Source organism: Natator depressus, chromosome 4 (assembly GCF_965152275.1).
Source record: "Natator depressus isolate rNatDep1 chromosome 4, rNatDep2.hap1, whole genome shotgun sequence".
NCBI classification, from domain to species: domain Eukaryota; kingdom Metazoa; phylum Chordata; order Testudines; family Cheloniidae; genus Natator; species Natator depressus.
Genome location: NC_134237.1, coordinates 88,059,403 through 88,079,559, shown reverse-complemented (window position 1 = coordinate 88,079,559; position 20,157 = coordinate 88,059,403). Strand labels below are relative to the sequence as shown.

Genomic DNA, 20,157 nt, shown 5'->3' with positions numbered 1-20,157 from the left:
TCATTCCCCCTTAAATAACCAGATTCAGCTTTAGGGTAACACCAAGGATGAATTTGGCTTAATATGGTCATCTACTCGTGAGCACAGTCTTAGTTCAAATGGAAAACTCAACCTCCATAGGCAGCAATGTCACTACCTAAACCAACCATGAACCTTTCTTAGGCAAACAAGTAGAAATCGTGTTACACTTGACTTGGCTGGAAGTCACTTTGCCTGTTTAATACAATTGACATTTTAAATGAGGAACCCATCAGGAATCTCTTGTTTTCAGAATCTACATATAACACAGTGTCAATGACAGAGTCAGGAGTGGTCTGGACTCTGTCAGCCAGTGCAGTCAATCTAGGGGCCATGGGACCTGGTTTTGCAGTGTATTTCTAATAGGAGATATGTATAAGTTCTGGAGCATAATGTTTTCTCCTGGCTCGCACAATCACTATTCCAGTCTATAGCCCTCCCAATCCTCCAGATAATAGTTTGCCTCAAACTCACTTGGAGTCTAGGATTTTCCAGACCTCATACTTCTCTTGGCCCTGGGCAGATACAGGAGATAGTGGTGGAGCAGAGTGGCTGGGAAAGAAATTCTCCACATAAGGTTTGAGAAGGAACACACAGAAAACCAGGTGGGCCTTCAAGGATTCCAGTAGCTGGAGTGTAAATGCTACAGGGTCCATTTGTTTTGTGATCTTAAATGGGCATAGCTACTGGCAGGCAAATTTGTCTGAGGATGGGTGGATTTTAAGTGTCTGGAGGACAACCCAACCTTATCTCCTACAGACATGGCCATTGTGGCTTGGCATTTTCAGTCATCATGATGTTTGCCTGCCTGCTTGGAGACTTCCAGGTGTTCGGTAAGCTCTCGGTGGGCCCGGTGAAGGTGGCAGAAACTTGGGAGTCTGAAGGTGTGGTCAAATGAAGTTGAGGGTGGAAACAACAGTTTGTGTAGAATGGGCTGTGTTGGGTAGATGTGTGGCTGGAGTTGTATAGAAACTCTGTGTAAGGCAGTAGGATGACCAAATCATCTTGACGATAGCTGAGAGAGCAACAGAGGTATTGCTCAAGGACCTGGTTCCATCATTTAGTTTGCCTGTTGGTATATGGGTGATAGGTCAACGAGATAAGCAGTTCCATTCCTAAGAATTTGCACCAAAAATAGGAAGTAAATTGCAAACCTCGATCTAAGACTATTCTGGTCAGCAGCCTATGGGCCCAAAAACATGGTGTAGAAAAAGGTGAGCCATTTCCTGGGCAGTTGGGAGGGAGTGAACAGAAATAAAATGTGCCATCTTAGTGAGGAGGAGGAAGGTGCAGCCCTGGGAGTGGGGTAACTCTACGATGGAGTCCAAGGATACCAAGGACTAGGGTTGAAATGGTGTAGGCAAAGGCTGGAGAAGACTGAGTGGTTTGACACATATGCACTTGCTCACCACAGATCACATAAATTACCTCTTAATATCAAAACTGAACCTTGGACATCAGAAACTCTGTAACACTAGGTCTTGGGTTTTGAAGCAGCCAAAGTGACCGGCAATTGGTGTATCATGACACATCTTTAACAGCTCAGATATGGACTGGCTGGGTGGAATATAAAGGACTCCTTCCATGATAAAGCAGACCATCCTTTAAATGAAAACCTGAGCTGTGCAAAAAGTTAGGATCATCTGGGTGTAACAGATCTTAGCAGCTTGGAGGTCTTGGAGAAGCAAGGACAGGGTAAGGGACATCCGCTCCCTATTTGTTGTCCCTTGAATAAAATTTGACAGATGTAAAATGGTAGCCAAGGGAGCTATATCTGTCTCAGCATATTCATCCTTGTGGCACAGGGCATTTGCCTTTCCATTCTGTGATCCATGCTGGTAGGTGACAACAAAATTGAATCTGGCAAGGAAAAGTGACCAGCAGAACAGTAGCTAGTTAAGGTTACAGGAGTTGGAAGATAGTCCAGATCAATGTTCCCTCTAATTTTTGACAGGCCATGTGCGCAAAAAAATTCTTCTGTGCAAATTGTTGTGCTTCTGTGCAAATTTTTGTGTGCACGTTGTTTCGCCGTTGCACAGGGTTTAGGATCTGTGTGCACACGCACAGCTTAGAGGGAACAGTGGTCCAGATTCTTATGATCAGTGAGAACCTGGACTGGGAACCAAGCTCCTTCTAAGGTATCTCCATTCTTCAAGTGCCACCTTGATTACAAGATACTTCTTGTCACAGATATCATAATTCTTTTCAGCATGGGTTATTTTTCATAAATAAAAGGCACAGGGATTTAGTTTTATTACAAGAGCTAGTATATTGTGACAGAACCACTCCAATGGCAGAGTTCAAAGCATCTGCCTTTATGGTGAAGGGCTTGGGGGGGATCCAAATGCACAAAAAGAGGAGCTGAGGTAAAGATCTCTTTAGCTGATCAAACATGAACTGTGCCTCTGGTGGCCAGATAAAGGGGATTCCTTTTCCAAGGGATTCCTTTTCTTCTCCTGCAACTAGGTGAGAGAATCTTTTAATAAAACATCTGTAGAAATTGGCAAACCCAAGATACCATTGAATGCCTGTCATGTCCTTTGGGGCGTTCCACCTGGAGATGGAAGATAGATCCATTGTTAGCCCTTCAGGGGAAACAATATACTTGTGGAATTCAATTGTGTGTCTATCAAACTCTCATTTCTCCATTTTGGTGTAAAGATGGTTTTAGTGGCATCTGTTGAGAACATGGTATATGTGTTGCTCATGCAGTTCCTGGTTTTGTGGGAAAAAACAAGAATAGTGTCCAAATAAGTAGCCACAAACTGGTTCAATATATCCTGGAAGATATCACTGATGAAATGCTGGAATGTTGCCAGAGCATTACATAACTCAAAAGGCATAACTAAATATTCAAAATGTCCATATTGGATGCAGACTGCAGTCTTCCATTTATTACCTTCCCTGATTCAGACCAGGCTGTAGGTCCCACAAAGGTCTGACTTTGTAAAAATCTTGGCCGAGTGGAACCTCTCAAAGATCTTGTTAATAAGTGGCAGCGGGTAATGGTTTTGGACTGTCACTTTGTTCAGAACTTAATAGTCAACACAAGGATAGAAGGAGCCATCTTTCTTTGCCACAAAGAATATTGGACCCCTGCCAGGGGTGGAGGGGTGAACAAACACCTTCTCCAGTTTCTCGCAGAGGTAATCCCAGAGCACCTGGAGTTCATGTTCTGAGAGAAAATATATGTGGCCAAAGGGGATCTCAGCTTGAGGTTGCAGGTCAATTTTCAGATCATAACTGTGAAGGGGTGACAAAGTATTTACCCTCTTTTTATCAAAAACATTGGCCATAATCCCAATATTTCACTGTGATTTCTGATGCTATTGAGGGGGTTGCAGGGATGGTGGTAGTCATCTTTAGTGTACCTTCTTTGGTCTCTGAACCTCAGATAGGTGGTGAAAATTCACAAGGGGTTTCTGGTTCTGTCTAATTTTGGAAGGCAAAGTTGACAGCAGTCTTGACATGAAGCATACCATGCTGTCCCTCAGTGGATACATGATTCATGATTGATGAGCCAGGGAATGAAGAGAATGACAAGGGAGTGAGGTGCATGGATCAAAACAAACTGTAGAACCTCCCAGTGATGCTGCGGTGTGGTAAGCACCAAGGGTGCCATTTGTTGAGTAACTTGGCCACAGGAGAGGAGGGATACATCAGTAGACTCCACAAAACTGGCGATGCTCTAGCTCTGAGTTAGACTGTTGTGAACCTGGGCAAAGTGTGTTTCTCTGGATAAAGCTAAAGGTTGTAAAGGATGCAAAATGCGTCCAGTGAACACCCAGTAAATAATCTGTGCAGGCTTTATTAATGAATTCCTCATATCACTGAAATGAAAAATAATTTGTTTTACAAGGCAGTAAAAAAAATGCAAAGGGCCTTTTACATCCAGTCCAATTTTCTTTTTGTAACTGATGGCTCCTGTGGAAGATGCATATGCAAATTAGAAAAATAAGCACAGAAAGATATTCATTATCTTCTGCTTCAGTTTGTCAGGAGACAGAGCTATTAGGTGAAGAAAAGGAATGACCTCTGAATAACAAGAAGGAGCAAAATTCACCTTCTTTTTCAGGAAATGGGATTCCAAGCAACTGCAGCAAACCAGGATGCTTAAGGTGACCTCAAAAGGTTTTTAAAAATATAAATATCTTTCTTTCTCTGTTTTGGGTAAAGAAGGTCTGCAAAGTGGACTTTGGGAAGGAAAAATATTCCTTACTTATTTTGTTGTTTATTTTAACAGTTGTCATGAATTTCAAATCTGGCTTTCCTTGGTTTTCTTGGAGAGTTTCTTGCAAGTGTGTCATGAGTTTCTCTAATCTTAATGGAAAGAGCAGGATGGAACCTGAATTGCTAATGTAAAAAACAAGGAGAAAAAACACTTCTTGTTTTTAGAAAATTACCTTTAAGGCTCTCTTTTACACATCGTAAAAAGGCAGTAACCCATTTTCTCCTTGTACATCACTTTAAAAAAAACTATCATAAACATAACTAATGAGGGATACAACTCCACCTGGGGAATGAATTGATATTTGATATTAATGTGCTTGCTGGAGAAGTTTATACTTTGTGGACAGTACACTGAGATTATTGATAATATTTTACAGTGTTCAACTTGGGTCACTTCAGAAGACGGATGAGCAACAGAGCAGTAATATGCACATATTGGTAGCTAGCACACTCAATAGTCACGATTTAAGATTGCAGCCCCTCTGGGAATATATTTCTTTACTTTCTTTGAGCCTTTTTGCTTTTCTTATGGGAGACTTGCTAAGAGTGTCCCCCAAACATGAAGCATTTAAAAATGATTCTTAAAATGTAAGATTATTAAGAATCAGATATACTTTATTATATATATCTTTTGTTTTGGTCTGTTTTGTGATCATGATTCTCGCATTAAATATCCTTAAATTAACGCCAACAACAAAAACATTTACGTGAAGAGACACGGAAATAGCAGCTGGTTTACAGGAACTTGACTCAGTAAAACCAAAGTATAAAATCCATGAGTTGTCTCACCAATAGAAATATGAGGGATTTTCTCCCGCTCCCCACCACCTCCAAATTTCTACAGTTCTCTCAAAGTATTAACCAAGAAAGAGTTAACTTAAAGAGGGTTAAAATCCCCACAGAGATAGGACCAGTTATGAGCATTAAACAATTCTAAGTCTGTCTGTATAAAGTAGCTTTTGCTTATGTATTTATTACAAGCAAACAATTATAAATCTCTCTACAATCCCACCTGTTTACTACTAGAGGACAGATGCACATCCTAGGGGAAAAGAAAGCCCCATCTGTACAGCTGGCTGTTGCCTGAGCAATGATACATCAACACTGGAGAGGTGGATATGAATCACAATGTGAGGACAAACAAAAACACCCATCAGGATGAGGTTACTGAGCTGCCAGTCATCATCAATCAGGCTTTTCAGGGTGCTGCCTGAATTAAAATACATTAACATAGAGGTAAAAAGCCATAACAGAAACAGGCTAAAAAAAAAGTCATCCGAGTTTGCTTAGACTGGCTAGTAAGGAAAAGACTGATATTTTAAAATCTTTAGCAAAGGAGGCGTCTTAGAATATTTGTACATGATGTTTAAATCACTGCTGTGCTGAAGATGGTGTGATGCTGGGTTCTGAGTTTCTTCCCCCTGCTGCCATTGTTGAAGGGGTAGAGGGAATCGGTCAGTGAATTATTCCCTCTCACTTTTCTGCCAGAGAAGACAAGACTGGTCTGTAAATTGCAGATCTTACATGAAGCTTTTGGCCCCAAGAAGAACAGCTCTGCAAGTGTCCACTTTCTCTGCTTGCTTTGTCTCTTATCATGGCGTCTTTTATGCTCCACCAATGAAGTCTGCCTTGCAAGGCCCTCCTCCCCACTTCTGCTTTTTTCCACAAATGTGTCGGTGTTTTCTTCCACGCTATCCCTTATGCATGGAACACTCTCTCCAAAACAACCTATAAGGTCACTTTTATATTCCCCCTCAGGAACTGCTAATGTTATGATGCCTACAAGAAATCAGCTAATCAATTATTGTTAGTTTGTGCAACGGTCTAGGGTAGCTGGTTGTATTATAGGCCATGCAGGTAGTGATGCCTATATCAACGCTTTGTCTTGAACATTTACCAGCCTGAACATAAGATCTGGTCATCCACTCTTATCATGATGAAGATGATGTTAATGTCAAATGCATATTTTATACCTAAATCCAGAAGAATTACTTAAGGCCAGCTCTGTGTGAAGATCAGAGATCTAATTATTGTCCTAGATGCTAGTTTGTACTCAGGAAATTTTGTTTTTCACCACAACAGAGGGATTTAGCAGCCCTTCATCACTGTGAATCCATGGCTGATGAGATGAAAACTAGAAGCTTGTCAAAAAGAATTTTCTACCCACTGAAACATAAGGATGGATGCCTGTGCTCTTGTCTGACCACTGGTGCACAGCATTGCTGACTGGCTTCTCATCTATAGAGCATATTTCTTTTATGCTTCTTTAGTTATGAAAGGGACAAGGTCACTTGCTTTTTGTTTAATGATTTATGTTTGTACAACACCTTTTGTCCAGAAGGCTCCCAAGGCACCTTACAAATTTATTCCTGTACAATATAATATGAGACGCATTGTTCGTTGCCTTGGCGCACACATGGATTGTGGGGATAAAGACCCACAAGGAATCTTCAGTCACGCTTGTCCCCCCCCTGCATACGGGGCTAGAGATAGTTAGTCCATGTGATTTTTCCCAAGTGCAAGGATTGCGCCTATCTACTGCCTCCAAGGGTTCAAGTTCCCTCAGAGGTGGTGGAAAGGTGGAGCCACCCCCCTTCCCCCCCAAGATCTCTAGGAAGCTGAAATCATAGCCAAAAGGCCTAATTCTGTCACCTTTACTTGCATTGAATGAAATCCGACTGCATGTGTAACCCCATTGACTTCAGTGGGGCTACTTAGAGTAAGAGTCTACACAGTTTGAAAAAGGGTTATAGAATCTGGCCCCACAATGAATATTGGGAATGATTATTTGCCTAGCTGTGTGTTGCCAGAAGATATTAGAAATGGCAGTGGTATATACCTGTAAAATGTAAATACTGAAAGAACCCTGAAACTATCAGCAACAGAATTTTTTTATTTAGCTTTAAATGGAAAAAAATAAACGTTAGGTCTTGTTAAGGAATTTTACCTGTCATATCCTGTGTTAAGGGGATCCTGCAAAAGCTGATGACCTGTTATCTAAAGCAGTGTAAGGAATGCAGCCACCTACTTTGTGTTAGGTGTTCAGGGTACAATCAGCAGGAACAACAGAAAGTCATAACACACAGGTCTTGGCAGGTAAGTAATTGAATGGTATGAATATTTAGCACTTCTTGTCTTCAAAGTACTTTACACACATTAATTATTAAGACAAGACATTTCTAGTCTTCTGTAAAGACTACAAATAAAAACAGGAGGTAAGTATTCAGTCTCAATTATGCAGATGAAGAAACTAAGGCAAAGAAGCTAAGGACATGTGCAAATAGTGACATGGTCCTCAGTTCACATTTGCTAGATGCTATGCAATTACTCCTGCATCAAAGTGAGATGCGAATGTGGGGAAAGTGGTCCTACACTCCCTCTTTTGATGAGACTTTTAGCCCCACCTCTTTTGAAAACAACTTGGCAGTTGGACATTGTAATGGACATATGCAATCATTTGAAGAAGAAAAAACAGTTAATCACCTTCTAGTAACTGTTGTTCTTTGATGTATGTTGCATGCAATGGTGCTGGAATGATTTGTATAGTGGTGGTGCTGAGAGCCATTGAATCAAACTGTAAACCCTGTATATGATGGAAACCACTTCAAGGGGGTGAGGAGGTACCCCCAGCACCACTAGTTCAAGCACCTATGGTTGCATGTATTTTACTCAACTCACCCTCCTTTCCCAATAGAGTCTAGATTCTGGGATTATGGAACTGAGGGATGGGTGGGGCAGCTCCACACTTTATACCGTGGTCTTGGAGCATGAGGGCAGTCAGGGCATGTGCCTGGTTGCCCCTACACGCATTGCTAGGGAAAACTCTCTGGCACTGGTGCATGAGACATGCACACACCTACAGTATAATGGACATACAGAGCACATCTCAAAGTTATGAGAAGATGAGTAATCATATTTCCTCTCTTACCCTACTGAAATGAAATGAAAGAGGTAACAGGGAAGTGAAGGGTAAGGTAGTACGGAAGGTTAATGAAATTGCATGGATCAACAGGATGGCTTCATCCTGAAACAATAAGGTTATACAATGTAAATAAGAACATTATTTGACCTGCAGAATCTTTTACTGATGATTCATGAGAAAAAAGAACTCGGCTTGACTCTTCAGGCTGGTTATTCCAGATTCCAAGCTGTCTATGCTTTTTTGGGTAGAAAAGAAGTAAGATAGTGACATGTAAATATTTCATGTAAATTTGAGTTTCACCTTTACAGACTAATCTTTTGGTTTCACCATCATAAGTCACTGAAAATGGTGTATGTGGGATTTTTGTGCATGTGTCACCATGTTCCAAAATATGGCGGTATAACTAATAGACTAACTTAATATCTGCATGGGCTAATCCATTTTTAAAATTCCTAATTTGATTAGAATATAGTGTGTGTAATTGGAAGACTTAAAAAATAAGAGTGGCCGTATTGTTAGATCAGTGGTCCATCTAGACCAGTATCCTGTCTTCTGACAGTGGCCAGTGCCAGATGCTTCAGAGGAAATGAACAGGACAGGGCAATTTATCGAGTAATCCATCCCCAGGCATCCAGTCCCAACTTCTGGCAATCAGAGGTGTAAGGAAACACAGTGCATGGGATTGCCCTGACCATCTTGGCTAATAGCCACTGATAGATCTATCCTCCAGCTGATGTGCTGGTGGGAAATGACAAAACTGTTAACATTGTGACCTGTAGCAAGAGGGAATGTTTTGAGTTCCCAGAAGTAAGCTCTGAGGAGAAAGAGACAGCTGAAAGGGGAGCCATCCATTGTCATCCAGTCCCAGCTTCTGGCAGTTGGAGGTTTGGGGACACCCAGAACATGGGGTTGCATCCCTCACCATCTTTATTATAGTTTCAACCAATTTGCCTTGTACTGAAGTTAGGCTCATCATCCTGTATTTTCCAGGATCACCTCTGGAAACTTTTTTTAAAATCGGCATCACATTAGCTCTCTGGCAGACATCTGGTACATCTGTAAATTGTTTTCTTGCCTACTTCCACTTCCCTATTCTGTAAAGAAAATGCTCAGAATCAGGATGGGGCAAGAGAAATTACCTCTCCTTTGATAACAGGGAAGCTCAAGAACAAAAGTAGATTACTTCACTTTTTTTTAAGATAAGTGACTATACATCCATTGTAGGCTAGTGACAATTGAAGAGCTAGGTCAGTTTGGCCCCCTTTGTCTTTGACTAACTGTACGTACCTAATACTTTACAGAGTGAGCAAGGAGTAAAGTTGCAGTTAAGCTGACCTGCAGTTTCAATGCTTAATACATATGGAAAAGTTATATGTTCTTAGAGGGCCAATTTCATTGAACTCAGTGGGAGCTGAAGGTGCTCTGCCACTGGCAGGATCAGGCCCACAGTAAGGACCTGCTTCTATTGAAGTCAAGACGGGGCTGAATTATGACATTCTGAGGCCGTAAGCTATGTCAAGTGTAAGAGGCTTCACACCATAAAAAAAAAATTATTTTCACAGAAAGGACATTGAATATATAAACACGAAAGCTTTATATTGGCATATATACAAAGGTGAAGTTATAAAAATAGAATAATAATCTTCATTTTCATCAGCCCTCTCTGTAATGACATCATGACAGAAATAAATTTTAGAAAAATTCTTTGAACTAATTGTGTATGTAAGTAAAGCAGAAGTAAACAATATAAAAAAATACAAAATCAAACAAAATTAGAGTAAATAATACAGTTTACTAGAAGAGTTCTCAGGAAATTTTTCTTCTCTGTTGGGGCATCTAAATTGTGGGATTCCTTGTCTGAATAAGCAATGAGACTCTTTTGTTTTTCGAAGGTTATGCTGAATTACCTGATATTGGTACTAAAATTAGTAGCAAAAAGTTTTTATTGAAATCAGTAAAAACTTTAATTTTATAATATAAATATTGAGATTTGTATATCTATACAACAAATATATAGTCTATATTAATATTATAATATATAATATTATATATAATGATATCTATTATATTATATATGTATATATTAATATAATCTATTCTATATAATAATACGCTCCAAAAACCTGTGGCTTTTTACCAGGATATTTCTGTGAAAGTTAGTGCTATTTTGTCTATGTTCTCACAGGAGAACAAGAGAGGATATATCTTTTTTTTTTTTTTTTAACATCATGAATAAGGAAAATTACAAAACCCAGCATTGCTTTTCACTGAAATGGCTAGGCCTTTAACACTGGCTTGCTCCCCAAACCAACCCCTGTCAGAAGCATTGTGGTGAATTTCACCATCAACAAACCAGTTTTGAATTTTCAAACTGATGAATGGTTTGAAAAAAGGACACTCTTTCATGGCTACTAGGCTTTCCTGCTTGATATCTTATTGATATTCATTTCTGTATACCTTTCAGTCTTTAAATTGTAACTGTTACTAAATAACAGTGGCAACTGTGAATAAAACACATACATAAAAACAACTGAAAATACATCAGTGTAAAGAAAAAATGCACATAAATGTATCTTTTCATCCTGAAGCGGTTTCTGTGGTTTTGTGTGGATTTTTTAAAATAAGATTATAGAATTTTTATTGATTCTATGAAAAATAATTTTAAAAATACATGAAGAAGTGATTGTCTCACCTTCTTACATCACTTGTAAGTGTTCATTACAGCACTGTTGGTGATATTACTCACTGCATTACATAAATCTCTGGTGGCTTGGTTGGTTAAATCATGCAATGTGAGCCCATGGGATTCTTGCCTGAGTAATATGCTACTTGCAGTTTTCATATCCAATGGAAATGTATTTTAAATAAAATCTAAACTTAGCAAGAGTTCTTAGTAGACACAGAAAAAATGATTCTTCTTGCCCTGCACAAAAATAACATTGAAAAGCTGTAGTATGCCGTTATTAATGTGTCAGTTTCTAATCTCCAGAAATGCAAGGCTTTTCTCCTCATGTTGCAGAGCAAGATTATGAAATTAAAATATGCACACCTTCTGAGGTGAATGTTATAGGGTTTTAAACTCTTTTATAACAAATAAACTGTAATAGTATTCCCAATAGAGATATTCAAAAACTACGAGTTCATCGATGGATAAACATGGATGTCCTTAAAAGCTGGGATTCTATGTTCCATTGGAAAAAAGGATCGGAGACCCCTTAAATATTTTGAGTCTTCTTATAGAAAAGGAGAGAAAATGTAGTTACATCTATTATAGTTGTTCTGTCTCTTATTCCAATTTCCACATTTTCTTCAGAAGGTTGTACCTGTGATATCACAAAATTCTCCATTAATGTTGGAAGTGCTTGCTACTGTTGAAGCTATAGATGTGTTTTCTTCCAGGTTACTGGTTACAGTGTAAATTAGTGTATATAGAGACAGTGGAGAAAGTGGTAAACTTGTCTAACAAAATTTAGAACAATGTTATTTTCATGTGTGATTTCGGAAGCCAAATTTCTGGCCATGATAATACTATTTCTGCATTGCTTAGAGAGAGTATAATATTTCATTGGCCAGAGAGAATCCTAGAATAATAGAATATCAGGGTTGGAAGGGACCTCAGGAGGTCATCTAGTCCAACCCCCTTCTCAAAGCAGGACCAATTCCCAACTAAATCATCCCAGCCAGGGCTTTGTCAAGCCCGACCTTGAAAACCCCTAAGGAAGGAGATTCCACCACCTCTCTAGGTAACCCATTCCAGTGTTTCACCACCCTCCTAGTGAAAAAGTTTTTCCTAACATCCAACCTAAACCTCCCGCACTGCAACTTTAGACCATTACTCCTTGTTTTATCATCTGGTACCACTGAGAACTGTCTAGATCCATCCTCTTTGGAACCCCCTTTCAGGTAGTTGAAAGCAGCTATCAAATTCCCCCTCATTCTTCTCTCTGCAGACTAAACAATCCCAGTTCCCTCAGCCTTTCCTCATAAGTCATGTGCTCCAGCCCCTAATAATTTTTGCTGGACTCTTTCCAATTTTTCCACATCCTTCTTGTTGTGTGGGGTCCAAAACTGGACACAGTACTCCAGATGAGGCCTCACCAATGTCGAATAAAGGGGAATGATTATGTCCCTTGATCTGCTGGCAATGCCCCTACTTATACATCCCAAAATGCCATTAGCCTTCTTGGCAACAAGGGCACGCTGTTGACTCATATCCAGCTTCTCATCCACTGTAACCCCTAGGTCCTTTTCTGCAGAACTGCTGCCTAGCCATTCGGTCCCTAGTCTATAGCAGTGCATGGAATTATTCCATCCTAAGTGCAGGATTCTCTCTTTGTAATATCTCCATAAAGTATGTGTTTTGGAACCTAAGGGGAGAGTGGAAAATCAAAGGATTCTTGGAGCACCTGAGAGAGCTGAATATATTACATTGTTCAATTAAACAAACAGAAAAGCTAGCTGTATGACTCCAGCTCAAGGCTGCTCTCAGCTTGCTGTCTGCAAGAAAATTTCTAGACGCCAATATTACTACTACTCCTAACCCAGTACAACTCCTCTGTGAAACTTAAAATCCAGTTCTTCTCAATTAAAGGGCAGATTGCCAGAGAAATAACCTATATACTTTTAGCACTTTTGATCTGTAGATGTCAAAATTCATTCCTAATAATAATAATTCTGCGAGGAATGAGTCTGTTTATATGGAAATTAATTGATCTTTAAATATTTGTGGTAAATAGGCCCAATGGCCTGTGATGGGATGTTAGATGGGGTGGGATCTGAGTTACTACAGAAAATGCTTTCCTGTGTATCTGGCTGGTGAATCTTGCCCATATGCTCAGGGTTTAGCTGATCGCCATATTAGGGGTCGGGAAGGAATTTTCCTCCAGGGCAGATTGGAAGGGGAAAAACCTCCAGGGCCTCTTCCTCTATAGCATGGGGCATGGGTCACTTGCTGGAGGAATCTCTGCTCCTTGAAGTCTTTAAACCATGATTTGAGGACTTCAATAGCTCAGACATAGGTGAGAGGTTTTTCGCAGGAGTGGGTGGGTGAGATTCTGTGGCCTGTGTTGTGCAGGAGGTCGGACTAGATGATCATAATGGTCCCTTCTGACCTTAGTATCTATGAATCTATAAATGATTCAGAGTGAGACCTTCCCCTTGTTCATATTAAAAAACTACGAGACACAATCACTCTATCCTTTCCATCTGAGCCACAATCAACATCCTAATGCTTTCTCCAGGGGTCATCAGTATTATCTATGTTTGAGGGAAGCATATACATCTTACTCTGAGTCAATGCCATCCTCTCCATGGAGAGAAAGTGTTTTATGAATAATGTTGGTATCATCCATTATCAGGATGCAAGTCACTTTCACTTGTCCTGAGGTTTTTTCCCTAGCTCGAGCATTCTGCAAAGAAGAACACTGAAATATTTTCCCAGGAAAACAGAATGTGTCAGTTGTTTACCCTAAAAAGTAATCAGGTTTTACCTTTCCATTGCACATCTATTAATAAAATGTGAAGTATTTTGCAAACTATAAATGTTTACTGGTTTGCTGTGTTTACCTACCTCCCTGTCTCATGTTGCATATCTGAGTGACAACCCTATGGAGTATGTACAAGAACAATTGTCCTTGAGAAGTTGAAAATAGAGCACTAGATCAATTTACCTGCTTGTAACTCTAGTACTAGAGGGCTATTTTTAGGGAGCTACTTTTATAACAGGCTTCTTTTGCTGCAAAGCTTTGTACTAGTGTAGTTCTGGAGGCAGGATGCAAAGAAGCATATCTGTATGTTTAGTTTGTTTGAACTGTAAAAAGGTCCAGTATATAGAGTTTTTCTCCACTTCTCCCACCCCAATACAAACATGATAAATTCACACAGTTTTTCCTTTCCTGAATTTCATTCCAATTAGTTTTCTTGTGCATTCTGGGTGCCTTCCCAGTTGCTTCCTTCCGGGTGTTAATTATTAAGTGGGCCGTGATAATTGCTCCTAAGTGTATATAGAATATGCATCTGCTTAATTTTTCTGCTGGAACTGTACCTCGTAATGCTGTATTGAATCTCACGGCTGCTTTGGAAAGAGAGAATTTAGGATGGTATCCTGAAAGAAATTTCCAAGCACCTCTTCCTTCCCAGAAATCTGTGGGAGTAACAGTGGCAGCAGAACACTTCTCATCTGGGGAGGAAGCTGAAAGCTACTAGATGTGGGAAGAGCTTTTGTTCCATCACATTTCTGGGTGCGTTCCCAGTGCTGGTATACAGTGATTAATCTAAGTGTTTCTCTTCCTCACAGCTCTGACAGAGCAGGTTTGTGCTATGCTTCAGGGTTCTGTTCCTTTGGCTTTTCCTTCTGGTTTTTATGTTTTGTTAGGCACAAGGTCAGTGAAAAGTCACACCATTGTATACACGCCTCAGAACCTTAAGGGAGTAAAAGGAAACATGACACTATATAGTAACAGCCACCAATAGGCTAACTATTCCCAGAGGGATGCAGCCAAGGTAATTGAACTGTAGTCTCTCAGTTACAGCAGGTTCTTTTTGCCAATGCATTGAACCCTTGACATCTGCTCTGCCAGGACAAGTATAATAACTGAAGTAAGCGGGGAAATGTGTTAAATGAACTAGGGAGCAGTCCCACTGAGGGAGATATGGGTTTGACTTCCCATGCTTGCCATTTAGCACTGCCAGGACAAGGAGTGCTAAAGAGGTTGCATGCTGTTATGACTTGTGGTCTCACATATGGTTTACAGAAATCAACTAACAAACAGCACTGTGACTAGAATTCACAGCTTTTAGCTCTAAAAGCACAGGCCTGATCTTTGTGAGCTAAAAGAGCAACTCCACTATCACCATGGGCTTTTCACGGACATTAACGCATGCTGGTCCGGAAAGGTGCATGACGCACGCATCTTTCCGAACACAGGCCTGTTCAGGAAGCTGCAAGCAGGGACTTTCTTCCCAGACCAGAAGATCACCGTAGGGGAAGTCGAAATGCCCATTGTGATCTTGGGAGACCCCATCTACCCCTTAATGCTGTGGTTTATGAAGCCATACACGGGGCAACTTGACAGCAGCAAGGAGTGATTCAACAACAGGCTGAGCAAGTGAAGAATGACTGTGGAGTGTGCTTTTGGCCGTTTAAAGGCCTGCTGGCACTTCCTATATGGGATGCTGGACCTGGCCGATGACAATATTCCTATTCTTATAGGTACATGCTGTATGCTCCATAATATCTGTGAAAGGAAGGGTGAAAGCTTAACTCAGGGCTGGACCACTGAGGTTTAGTGCCTGGAGGCTGAGTTTGAACAGCCAGTGACCAAGGCTAATAGAGGTGCACAGCGCGGGGCCATGAGGATGGCCAGTGGGATCCTTTGAGGCATCAATCTGAAGCTGAAAGCCACTAATATTTGTTGCTGTGCTTGGGAGTGCAGTGCTTTTAATGCTAGGAGGTAATTGTAATTGGTGCAGACTATGCAATATGAAGGTTTAAGATAATTGTCTGTTGCTTTGCAGGGCTCTGTTTGCTTTCAATTAATAGAATAAAGATTCCTTTCAAACCAACACAGTTCTTTTATTAAAACGAGAGACAAACAAACAAACACATCAGCAGTGAGGGGGATGGGGGAAGGGAAGGTCCCAAGAGGAGGTGGGAACCCTGGGACGGTTAAAGATTTGTGTATGTCCAGGGATCATATCCAATCTCCTTTGGAGTACAGTGCAGCAGGTGCTGTACTTCAGCAGGGCCTAACTGCAGAGGGATGGGTGTTGAGTGCAGTGGGTACTGGGAGTCCGCAGGACTGGACTGTGGCGGGGCAGGAGTGGAATGCACTGGGTACAAACTGGAGCCAGATAAGAGTGTGTTGGCGGTGTCTGGAGGCATATGGGAAAGAGTTTTGCGACAGTGGCTTCAGGGGAGTACGGGCACGTTTGCAGTGCTAGTATCGCCTGGAGCGTGTCCGCTTGGCACTCCATAACATTTAAGAGCCGCTCCGTGGCTTCATTCTGGCATGCCGCATTCTCCTTTCGGTCCCTCTTCTCACTGTCCCACCTCTCCTTCAATTCCTATTTTTCAGCGGCAGAGTAAATTATAACGTCACACAGACAGTCCTCCTTAGTTCTTTGTGGCTGCTTTCTAATTCTATGCAGTTGTTCAGCTGCCAATAACGAAGAGGGAGGCTGGGCTCCCAAGGCCATCTCTGTGCAGTTTAAACACAACATTTTACAGAAGCAGTATTGTTTGCAGCACAGACAAGACTGATTCAGTGCTTTGACACACAGCCAGTACTCATACCTGTCACTAACTGGCTGACCCCAGGCAAGCACACATGAGCCACAAGACCCCACAAATGGTGACTAGCCACAGGGGCAGGGTAAATCAGTGTTCCTGGACCCTGCTGTACACTGGGGCACGTGGCTCTTGAGGAGAGCCAGCACTGTAGGGGGGGACTGATAATCACTCCTGTCCCCATGTTTTCCACAGGCTGTGTTCATTATGAAAGATATCTCGCTGCTGAGGGTGAACAGGGAATCAAGGGAGGGTCTTCTCCAAGATTGTGGCTTCTGCCCAGGCCCTTATGCGGCTCGTCTGTGTGCAGCAATGGTCTCCCCGCCCCCGGTGATGGCAGAGTGGCACGGGAAAGTTACCATTAATGGGGCAAGAAACAAAGCAGCTCTGCCAAAGAACCTGCAGCAGTGGATTGCCCAGTATCTCCGTGAGAGTTTCATGGAGATTTCTAAGCCAGATTCCCATGAAGTGAGGGAGTCAATCAACAGCCTGTTCCGCCACTCAGACTAGGCATGCGGTGGTACGTGCATCATACAGACACAAGCCTGCCTTCTGCAACCCTCTTGCCCCCAGTGACTTGCTTCAGCGATTCCCAAAATCAAATCCACTTACCAGGGGCCTCCTCTCGTATTTGCGCTTCGCCTTGAAATACTACAACAAAATAAAAAAATAAAAACATTATCTTTCTGGAACTTTTTAAAGCAAATAACATACATTTTTGACCAACTTGTGTTTTGAAGAAAGCACTTTGCTTTTGTTAAAGCTATGATGAAAAATAATCTAATTTTAAACTTTTTTTTTCTTAAGAAATTTGTGGCCAACAACTGCCATCATTACTCTGACAAAACTCCCATTGAAACCAGTGAAATGTTTTTCTTAAATGAGAACTGATTTAGAACTGCAGGATTTGGCTCTTTTGAAGGAAAAGTAAGAAAGTATTGCTGTTTTGCCAGTCAGTGAGGGGAGAAAAGAGACTACTTTGTATGAAATTCTGCCTCATATGAAAGTAAGAAGTTCATACAAATCTCCCTTGTGTAATATTTTTCTAAGTGGTTTGAAATGATCTAGCCAAGAGATGTGACACATAGGAAGTATTCTGTTCATAAAGCACCTGCTTCATATGGGAAGATGTAAAATATTCTAAGGGTATTCCTGTAAAGATTGAAGTAAAAGCTCTCTCTTTCTCTTTTTGCCTCAACAGTTGGGAAGAACATCACTGGCAATGCACCTTGCTTTCTGATATCTGTTACTAAAGAAGGCTCCCAGTTCCAGAAGAGACTCTAATAGGAGTATATAACAACAAAACTTGGCTTAAGAAAGGTAAGGAAATTATTGCTCTCCAGGTTTTGAATTAATACTGTAAGGAATATCTTGGTTTTAACAGTTCAAGAAGTTGGATGGAGAGGGAGATGTGAGAGAAGGTAGATTATGATTGATAAGAAAAGGACATGTCTTAGCTATTATGCCTTGAGTTGTAAACATACAGAACAAGAAACTCTAACTTCATGCTAAAGGTAGAAAAGCATGCAAATGTGTGTGTTACTGTACTTCTAACCACCACTGTATATGGAATCAGACATTTTACTTTCTTCTCAGCCAAAAGGGTCAACATGGGCTATCCAAAGGTTCAGGAATGTCTCAGGTCTCCTGTGCAACTCTGTCTTGCTTAGATCAGGGGTCAGCAACCTTTCAGAAGTGGTGTACTGAGTCTTCATTTATTCACTCTAATTTAAGGTTTCATGTGCCAGTAATACATTTTAACGTTTTTAGAAGGTCTCTTTCTATAAGTCTATAATATATAACTAAACTATTGTTGTATGTGAAGTAAATAAGGTTTTTAAAATGTTTAAGAAGCTTCATTTAAAATGCAGAGCCCTCTGGACAGGTGGCTAGGACCCGGGCAGTGTGAGTGCCACCGAAAATCAGCTCGCATGCCGCCTTTGGCATGCGTGCCAGAGGTTGCCTACCCCTGGCTTAGACAGACATTTTTCATGTTTGCAGAATGTGTCACCATTGGCAAATTATTGACAAGAAGTGATCCATCTTTTTAAAACCTAAAGTACTGATCTGCACTTCATTTCTTAATGGAGGATTTTAGATTGACTAGTGGCACATAAAATATTCTTAACTCTCCTGTCCCAACCCCCTCAGCACTAACAGGAAGAAGTTGGAAACAGCTAAAACTTATTATAAATGTTTCTAATGAAGGTGCAATGACAATAACAGAAAATAAATACTTTGCACCCCTCACTTCATATACTTTCCCATATGAAAAGATCATATGAATTGTACATGGTAGATTTTTAATATCTCTGTAGTGTATATTTGGCCAAGCTTGCAAAGACTTCACGCTCAGCTTGATGGCATTTCTCTGTTAGTCTGTCTGTATGTAATGCAATAACTTCTGAATGACGCATTAAATCAATTCCAAAATTGCAGGTGGTAATCTAGGCATTAATGGCAAGAACACCATTATTTGGGGGGAAAACTGAAAAACTAAAAGGAGGAAAAATGGGGACCCATGTAGCCCCTTCCCTCTGTGTAGCACAGCTAACAGCTTCAATCACCTCTACAATTGTGTATCGATCAAACCACTGGCTGATGGCACCCAGGATAGGTGAGCGGCAGACACCACCAATCTGATTGACTTAATGTACCCTCCCTCCACACATGCACATGATATATTATTTGAAAGCTCATATGTCTATTTTAAGATTGAGGTATTATGTGGAACTGTCCTGTGGTGCCGTTCCCATATAAAGGGTAATAAACAATGACACCATCAACACATTAAAATGACCACTTTGAAAGATCTGCATTCATTTCTGTTAGTTTAATGACTCCATGTATTATTTCAAGACATAAAATTGGATTTTTTTTTGTGACCTCAAAGGATCACAACAACAATCTAAAGGGTAAAACAAAATCTAACAATAAATGTGTATATATATCATTGAAATGTAATAGCGTTGGTGACACTTCTAGTCAACATCATTATCATCAGCTTGTTCATCGTTATGATCTCTGTCAAGAGTGCTTGGTTTAACATAGTCTTCGTTGTCCTGGCATGCACACAGTTCTGTGCAGGGAAGATTGTTCTGACTACAGACACAGTTGACTGTGCAGCATCCCCTCCTGGTACAAGCACAAATAAGGTCCAGTAGAAGCTCAGGTGCCATTGGATCCTTGAAGAATATAAGAAGTAGTTCATTGTCCACTTTTTTCCATCCTTGTTGCATGGTGATCCAATACTTTGGTCTATCTATGTGTGAAGCCATCCAAACCTTTGTATGCCAAGATGCTCTTCTGACCTGCTCTTCAAAACTGTTCTCATATGGTGGGAGTTTGGCCGGTGACTTGTCCTTTTTGATGGCTAGATTGAGGCACAAGGAATTCAGGTCTCTGGGCCTATTCTTCTTCTCTCTGGTCATACAGCATTGCCACCAACTTCCTTGCTGCAGAAATTGTAGATTACGAGTTGATTTTCTCAAATACTTGTTGATGGTGAATCAGTTCTGGATGTGATCTAGGTTTTTCAAATGCTGCCTACTGCATAAGAGACACTGATTGCCTGGGGAGAGTAAGTGACTTTTCTTCCAATGCTTCAGTGATATTTCTTGTGATGCTGGACTGTCTGCAGACTTTTCTTGATATAGCACTCTTGCCATTGAATGAACAGTAGTCTCTGTCCTGATGTCTG

General features: G+C 40.8%; 1 protein-coding gene across 4 annotated transcripts in view; it reads left to right on the top strand.

Annotated features, from left to right (window-relative positions):
- The window catches only part of CRACD (capping protein inhibiting regulator of actin dynamics), a 213,943-nt gene that overhangs the window by 67,254 nt on the left and 126,532 nt on the right, over positions 1 to 20,157 (top strand). For all 4 annotated transcript variants that reach the window (XM_074951367.1, XM_074951366.1, XM_074951365.1 and 1 more), the window contains exon 2: positions 17,659 to 17,777. The gene's annotated coding sequence lies outside the window, so the exon portion shown is untranslated. The remainder of the gene's footprint in view (positions 1 to 17,658; positions 17,778 to 20,157) is intronic.